Source organism: Vipera ursinii (genome assembly GCF_947247035.1).
Source record: "Vipera ursinii genome assembly, chromosome: 2".
In the NCBI taxonomy this organism is placed as follows: domain Eukaryota; kingdom Metazoa; phylum Chordata; class Lepidosauria; order Squamata; family Viperidae; genus Vipera; species Vipera ursinii.
Genome location: NC_139513.1, coordinates 195,425,624 through 195,433,946, shown reverse-complemented (window position 1 = coordinate 195,433,946; position 8,323 = coordinate 195,425,624). Strand labels below are relative to the sequence as shown.

The 8,323-nt window shown below is 49.5% G+C and overlaps 1 long non-coding RNA gene across 1 annotated transcript; it reads left to right on the top strand.

Annotated features, from left to right (window-relative positions):
• Positions 1 to 704: 704 nt before the first annotated feature.
• On the top strand, positions 705 to 7,805 carry LOC310634600. The gene is made up of 3 exons (XR_014491268.1): positions 705 to 1,647; positions 2,661 to 2,745; positions 6,307 to 7,805. It is a non-coding gene; the product is annotated as an uncharacterized lncRNA (long non-coding RNA).
• Positions 7,806 to 8,323: the final 518 nt, after the last annotated feature.

Below are 8,323 nucleotides of genomic sequence, written 5' to 3'. Positions count from 1 at the left end.
GAGTGGAAGCTCATCAGAGATATCCAACCCTGGAAATAAGGAATTTCCTAAAAGTGAGAACTGTAAAGCAGTGGAACAGTTTGGCTTCTGGAGTTGTGTGTGCTCCATTGTGGAAATTTTCAAGAAAAGATTGGGGAATCATCTGTCTGAGATGGTATGAGGAGCCCTGCCTTGGGGATTGGACTAGGAGTCCCTTCCATCTGAGAATTCTGATTCCCTCTGTGCTTTGTGTCACAATGATTGTGCTTCTTGTGAACGGACAGCTTCCCACATGAAAGGCAGAAGCCAATGGCCACCAAGAGTCAGCCACGGGGCTGCCAAGCCACGTGTCCACTCTTGAAAAAGGGCCCATGGCTAGTTTTGATCTTTGGCTCTCTGTTCTCTCCCCAGAAATGAGAAGAGAGTAAAGTAGAGGATGCGGCTTACCACAATTTTGGAGACCTCCAATGAGTCAGTAAGATCTGACCAGCTTCTTACCATGGCAATAGCAGAATGCTCTGCCATCCTTGTGTAGATTAAAAATATGGTCGTTTTCCTGGTTGCCAAGGTTGAACGAGGTTGTGAGTTTGCCTGAAAAGCCACCAGCCAGTGCACAGCTGCCCATTCTTGCTTCATGCAGTGAAATACCAACACCTACCTTGGTTAAGGCAGCATGAAGGCTTTTCAGAGTAGGTGTGGCCATTTCAGATACCAAGAAACTGGTAATAGGGGAGAAAATCATGATGGAAACACATCTTCATTCCCAGGGGCAAGGACAGTTTTACAACATGGCCAGTGGGGTTCATGCCTCAAGACTGGGTAGTGGAAGGGAGGAATTCTCACCTGGGGAATCCAACCAACCTAGAAAACTAAAGAGCCCTTGGATTCCTGGAAAGACCTTGATGGCTTAGCACAATAGTGGGAAATATTGGGGAGGAACTGTTTTGACCTTCTACCTGTCAACCAAATTTCCCAAATTCTGCAGTATCTTTGCCCTCTAGAATGCAGAGGTTCCTTAAAATGAATAATTGTAACTTTCAGGTTTTGATGGATCTTCAGTGGACCACCAGGAGCCCCAGGCTGGAAAATATGAAGTCCCTGCCCAATTTGACAAGGTATGTGTTCTCAGTTGAGGAATTCTCTCAAGCTCCCAAGAAGGCAAGCTGCACTACGACGCAAAAAGAAAAAAAGCTAGAAGAAACATTTGCAGAGGAGAGGGATCTCTACCTTCTACTTCTGATAAAGGAAGAATAACTCAGGGTAACCTCTTCAATCTCTCCCCAGAGATGAGAAACTAGAGAAGAGAACAGGGCTCTATACAATTTGGGAGATCTTCATCAAGTCTGTGAGGACTGACCACTCCCCATCCTTAGAATGGCAGAAGCTCTGTCTCTGTGGGTTTGTTGATATGCCAAGAGATGGAAACTTTGTGTTGTCATTTTAGGATTCATCAGAAGAGGCCCTACCCATGGAGAAGACAAGCAGTTCGAGGAACATGAACCAAGAAATGAGTCTCTGTCAAGATAGGCAACACGTCAGAAAATGAAGACCGCTGCCTGTTCAGAAGGGATTGCAGGATAGAAAAAGATCAACCGCCTGACTGGCTCATCTTGGAATAGGGAGGCTGAGCTAATTTGAGGTCCTTACATGTCTCCCCTTCTTTGTGTGGTAGGACTGCAGAAGAAGCCGAAGAAGAAGAAAATTCTCGGAAGTCACAAGTCCTGGTGGGAGGAAGGGAGAAATTGTGTTATTTCTCCAGCATGATAGATGGAGAATCCACGAATGGGTTAACTCTATCTTCCTATCCAATTAGACTAAGTCAGTCAAAATTGCCACGCCTCTCCTGGGCCAGGACACCTCCCAGTCACGACTTAATCTGTGCCCAGAATAGACGTGGTAATTTTGGCTCCCAGAATCTTGCTGAGTCATCTCTTCTGAGTAATATATGTATATATATTCATGGATTCTTCCGTTAGGTAGCATTCGTTGTAGTCCTTCTCAGGATCGGAGTTTGCTTTTCTACTTCCAGCTGTAGCTCTGATTGAGCTGTAGGTCTGAGCTTCAGCCTTCCAGAGGTTTCAACTATTTCACTGTTGCAAGTCTGTGGGGAAGGTTTCTCAATTAGATAGCATTTGTTGTAGTTCTCAGGATCGGAGTTCCTTCTCTTTCTCTCAGAAGCCCCAGGCTGTTCTTTCGCAGCACGCTAGCTGCGGCCACCATTTTGAATTCCAGCTTACCAGCAGCTGGCCTTTTAAAGCATACCATAGCATCAGAGGCACGCGAAGACTCTCAGAACTGCCTGCCTTCTCTCCTGAATTAAGAGGGAAGGACAGGTTGCTTCTTTTTTCACTACCAGCAGTAGCGGCCACCATTTTGGACGTCACAATCGCATTGCTTTTACTCTGAAAAGGCTTGTGCAGCCCTCTTTGCTAGCTTCTTAGAAGGGGGGGTAGATTTCAGCCCCCCCCAAACCCCACAGACTTCAAAGGGAAGTTGGTCCCTGAGCCTCTGGTCAGTTGCAGGGGTCCTTTTTCAGGCTTCTCCTCTCCCAATCATTGCAGAGGGTTCTGAGTTCAGGGGGATGGACAAGAAGCTCTTTAATGTTGACCCGGCCTTGTCGGAAGTGCTAGAGGTTCCTTCTGTGGATGAATTTCTGACTCCACTCTTCTCCTCCTCCACAGTGTCTGGTGATATGAGACCTTGAAGGCAGAGGACAGGAAATCTGAACTTTCCTTCCACAGGACCCACCAGGCCACAGCATGGGCGGTGAGGGCAGCCACATCCACCTCTTTCTTTGCCAGAACCTCCCTTCTCTGGCTCCGCCAACTTCAGGCCAGAGTACCCCCAGAGGAAGTCCAAATGCACCAGGACTTATCCAAGTTAGTGGCTGCCTCGGAGTACATGGCAGATGCATCACTACATGCCGCCAGGTTCTCTTCTAGGGCCGTAGCCTCCAATGATACCACTCGCAGACTCCTGTGGCTCAAACATTGGCAAGCGGATGTTAAATCCAAGTGGCGCTTGGCGGCTGCCCCTTACCGTGGTGGTCAGCTTTTGGGCGAGGCCTTGATACCTTATTTGGTGGAAAACAAGTACAAGCGTAAGGTCATGTCTCATCTTCTTAGACGGGCAGATAGACGGCCTACCCCGTACATCCGCAGGCAATTTTTCTGGTCAGGGTCGGAGTTTGCTTAGCCCTCCCGTTCCTTCCCTCCCAGGTCTGACCGTCAATTTGACTGACCGGGGACCAGAGACAGACCTAGGTCACAACTCCAAGCAAAGCGGCCCTTTCAAGGCACGGGGCCGTTCCTTCAAAATGTGTAAATGACTTCAGGGCGGTCACCCCAATTGGTGGCAGACTGACGTTGTTTGTTCAAAAATGGGAGACCACCACCACAGATGCTTGGGTCCTCAACACTACCAGGGGTGGTCTGTCTCTAGAATTCATGTCCGTCCCCTCATAGCGCTTCATTCCTTGTCCGCTAGCACCTCTTAGAAATAAGGGCCATAGAACCAGTCTCGGATGGGCAGCTAGTAAGGGGGTTCTATTTCATTCTCTTTGTCGTTCCAAAAATGTCTGGAGGATGGAGGGCAATACTCGATCTAAAGGAGCTGAATGCTCATCTCGCATACAAGAAGTTCAAGATGCAAACACTACAGTCCATCTTGGCCAGCATCACGAGGGGAGACTTTCTGACGTCCATCGACCTCATGGAAGCATACCTTCACATTCCCATCCTTCCCGCCCACCGGAGGTTCCTCAGGTTTTGCTACAAGACTCACCATTACCAGTACAGAGCCTTTCGTAGGCCCCAAGAGTGTTTACCAAGATCTTGGCGCTGACCGCGCATTTGAGGTCTGTCCCCATACGCATCCAGTGCTATCTGGATGACATTCTTATCCAGTCCGTATCAGTGTAGGCGGCTCAATCAAACTTGGCTTTGTCTATCAAGACTCTCCAGGACCATGGGTTCTTGTTGAATTTTCAAAAGAGCCAGACAGTTCCCTCAACCTGCCTTCTTCATTTGGGTGTGGTCATAGACACCAAACTTTGCAGGGTCTATTTATCTCAGGACCGTCAGGACAACATCAGAGCCCTGGTCCTTCAGGTCCAGAGGGAGCGTGTAGTCACCCTGGCCATTCTTTCCCAACTATTAGGGAAGTTGGTTTCCTGCATGGGAATAGTCCCATGCGCCAGACTACATTCCATGGACCTGCAATGGTTTTTGCTCCCTGGGCACCAGCTCCTCCAACCAAAGGGTAAGGGTTCTGTCTCGGACCCTAAACTCCCTCCAGTGGTGGACCTTGCCAGCAGTAGCCAGGGGCTCTTTGTTCCAGGAACCCGTTCAGATCACCCTGAATACGGATGCTAGCCTGTTTGGCTGGGGGGTGCATCTAGGGTCTCAGTTGGCTCAGGGCCGGTGGTCCCAGTCTGACCTGAAGCACAACATAAATTGGTTGGAGCTCAGAGCCATACATCTGGCCCTACGCCACTTCCACAACAGGGTGGTGAGACAACATTTCCTGGTCCTCACGGACAACGTAGCAGCAAAAGCCCATGTGAACCAGCAAGGGGGTACCCGTTCCAGGTCCCTTATGGCCGAGGCCCAACTGTTGGGCTCTTGGGCAGAGACCAACCTCTCATCTCTCAGGGCTGACCACATCTCGGGGAAGGCAAATCAGCAGGCGGACTTTCTCAGCAGGTCGACAGTGGATCACTCCGAATGGCGCCTGCATCCCGGTCTCTTCAAGGAGATATCAGAGAGGTTAGGTCAGCCAGTACTGGATCTGTCCACTTCTCCGGTGAATTTCCAGCTTCCGAGGTTTTCCTCCTGGTTCCCCTCTCCGGGGGCAGAGAGGACGGATGCCCTCCACAGCCTTTGGCCCAGAGGCTTGCTGTATGCCTTTCCGCCTGCCTCTGATCCTGGCAGTCATCCCCAAGAGCGGGCAGAGGTGATACTTGTTGCACCACACTGGCCAAGACAGACATGGTTTGCCGACCTCGTGAGTCTGTCAATCTCTCCCCCATGGACGATTCCTCCAGATCATGTTTCACTCAGCCAGGGAGCTCTGCATCATCCAGAACCCCAGTGGCTCCAGTTGACCACCTGGCACTTGAACGACGGCTCCTGACACAAGTCTTATTCATCAGAGGTAATTACGATGATTCAGGCCTCCAGACAGCCTACAACAAATAGGATCTATGACTCCATTTGGAAGTTTCTGTAGTTGGTGTGCAAAGAACCAGTTAGATCTTTCAGCTATTACTATCCTGAGGATCTTGGACTATTTATTGGAGGGGCTTAACAAGGGCTTGGCACCCAATACCATCCGCCAACAAGTAGCAGCTCTCTCCACCGTATTTACATGGGGCAATTCAGAGGCATTGGCTCAACATCCTATAGTATGCTCATTTCTCAAAGGAGCGACTAACACCAAACCTCCAGTGGTTCACCGGTATCCCTCTTGGGATTTGTCACGGGTCTTGCAGGCCCTTACCTCTCCTACATTTGAACCCATCAGGACCTGTACTCTATGGTTCTTGACAATTAAGGTGGCCTCCTTCATAGCCGTCACGTCGGCTAGATGCATTTCTGAATTGGTAGCTCTCTCAGACAGGACTTATGCGTTTTTCATGCTGACAGGGTGGTCCTTTGTTTGGATCCCTCCTTTATTCCTAAGGTCAATACCTTGTTTCATAGAGCGCAGGAAGTCATTTTGCCGGATATCATGCTGGAGAAGGGGCATTATCTTATCTGAACACCTTTTCTCAGCATGATGATAGAGAATCCACACCTACCCCTTTGTGTCCATCAGGTCCTGTGTCAGGGGTATGGGAGCCAACACGTCAGACTGTCATCATTTGCTTCGCCTTCATCATGACTGGGAGGTGTCCTGGCCCAGGAGAGGCATGGCAAGTTTGACTGACTTAGTTTAATTGGGCAGGAAGACAGAGTTAACCCATTCATGGATTCTCCATCATCATGCTGAGAAAAGTCGTTCAGGTAAGACAGCGCCCCATTTCCCCCTAACCTTAAGGCTTCCAAATGCTTTTTTGCTGTGCCTTGTACCACACGATTGTGGTTCCAAGTTGCTCATGAACAGACAGCTTCACACATGAAAGGCAGAGGACAAACACCACCAAGCGAGTGAGCCACAACTGCCCATATTTGCTTCATGGAATGAAATGCCAACATTTCCATGGCAGCACAAAGGCTTTTCAGTGTAAGGGTGGCCATATTAGATGCCAAGAAACTGGGGGTATGGGTGAAAATCATGTTCTCAACTCTTCTGCCTGGCTCACATCTATTTCTCTCTTCTCTTCAGATAAACTCTGAAAAAGATGTTCATTGGTTTATGTTGCACGGACACCGCTGTAGAACTTTCCCAAGCCTCCTCATAAGTAGCACAACCTTCTCCGAAACCCTGTGTATGGTGGGTCATCAGTGATAGGTTGTAGAATTGGTAACAGCCTCTCCCCAAGACTGCTTCCTGTCCACAAGGGACTTGAAGGGAAAAATGATTAACAGCCAGACTGGCTGGTCTTAGAAAAGAAGACTGATTTAGATGGATGTTCTTTGACATTTCACCTTCTTCCTTTGCTCAGGCACTGAAGAGGCCGAGGAATGGGGTTGAGGATTGAGAAGTTAGAGACACATCTTCATCTCTAGGGATACAGATCCTTTTGCAGTATGACTAGCGGGGATTTATGCATCAAGACTGGGTGAGGGAGAGGAGGCATTCTTACTTGGGGAGAACCCAATAAACCTAGCAAACTCAAGAAGAGCCACTTGGTTTCCTGGAAAGATGTGATGGCTTGAAGAGCACAATACTGAAAAAAACTTGGGAAGAGCTGTTTTGACTCTTCCTGTTGGACAATTTTTCCAAGTTCTGCAGTCTCATTACTTTCTGCAATGCAGTCCCTCCCTCCTGGGAATCCAGACAACTTTCCATCACATGCAGAATAGAAAGCTATTTTCCTGAGGGACAGGTTGGATGGGAATTGGGGATTCCTCCAACTGCAGAGATGCATCCAGCAATAGAAGCACTGTTCTGGTCAAGCATAACCATTCTTTTAGAAATTCCCTCTTTCCCGCTGATGGCTAAAGAGGAATCACTGTCATTCACAGGATTCTCATGAAGAAGGGGAAGACACCATAGATAGTATCAGCAGCCTAGAAGAATTGTTCTGGAACTCCAATCTTTAATTCAAAAACATATTCATGTGAGCATGTGTTCATGAATCACAGCCTCATTCTAGAAAAGGGGCTTGTGCAGCTCAATGAAGCTATGAGCTGGGCTGTGCAGGGCCATCCAAGATGGACAAATCATAGTGGAGATTTCTGACAAAACCCATTCTACTGGAGCAGGAAATAGCAACCTCTCCAGTATCCTTGCCAAGAAAATCCTGTGACCCATGTCCAATGGCTAAATGATATGATGCCAGAAGATGAACATCTCAGGTGTCCAATATGGGTGAGATCATTCGTGGGTGAGATCATTCGTGGTTTTGGAGTTGGGTATCATCAGTATGCTGATGATACCCAACTTTTCATTTCGACCCCAAACCACCCCAGTGATGCCCTCGACGTGATGTCCCGGTGCCTGGAGGCGGTCCGGGTCTGGATGGGGAGGAACAGGCTTCGTCTCAACCCTGACAAGACGGAGTGGCTGTGCGTACCGGCATCTCGGGATATTCAGGATATCCCACCCCTCATTATGGGGGGTGAGTTATTATCTCCTGTAGATAGGGCTCGCAACTTGGGAGTCCTCCTAGATTCACAACTCTCCTTAGAAGACCATATCGTAGCTGTGACTAGGGGGGCGTTCGCCCAGGTTCGCCTGGTGCGCCAGTTGCGGCCCTATCTAGACCGGGATGCCTTGCGCACGGTCACTCATGCGCTTGTGACCTCTCGTCTTGATTACTGCAACGCTCTCTACATGGGGCTACCCTTGAAGACCACTCGGAGGCTCCAACTGGTACAGAATGCAGCCGCGAGAGTTGTACTGGGGGTCTCCCGATACTCCCATGTCACACCTTTGCTCCGCGAGCTGCATTAGTTGCCAGTTGTCTTCCGGGTGAGGTTCAAGGTGTTGGTAATGACCTACAAAGCCCTCCATGGCATGGGTCCAGAATACCTTGGGGAGCACCTGCAGCCGGCGTCAACTTCCCTCCGCCCAGTACGCTCCCACAGAGAGGGCCTCCTCAGGGTGCCACCGGTCAAAGAATGCCGACTGGTGGCCCCCAGGGGGAGAGCGTTCTCTGTGGGTGCACCGGATTTATGGAACCATCTTCCGGTTGAGCTCCGGATGGCGCCCGATCTTCGCTCCTTCCGGCGCGATC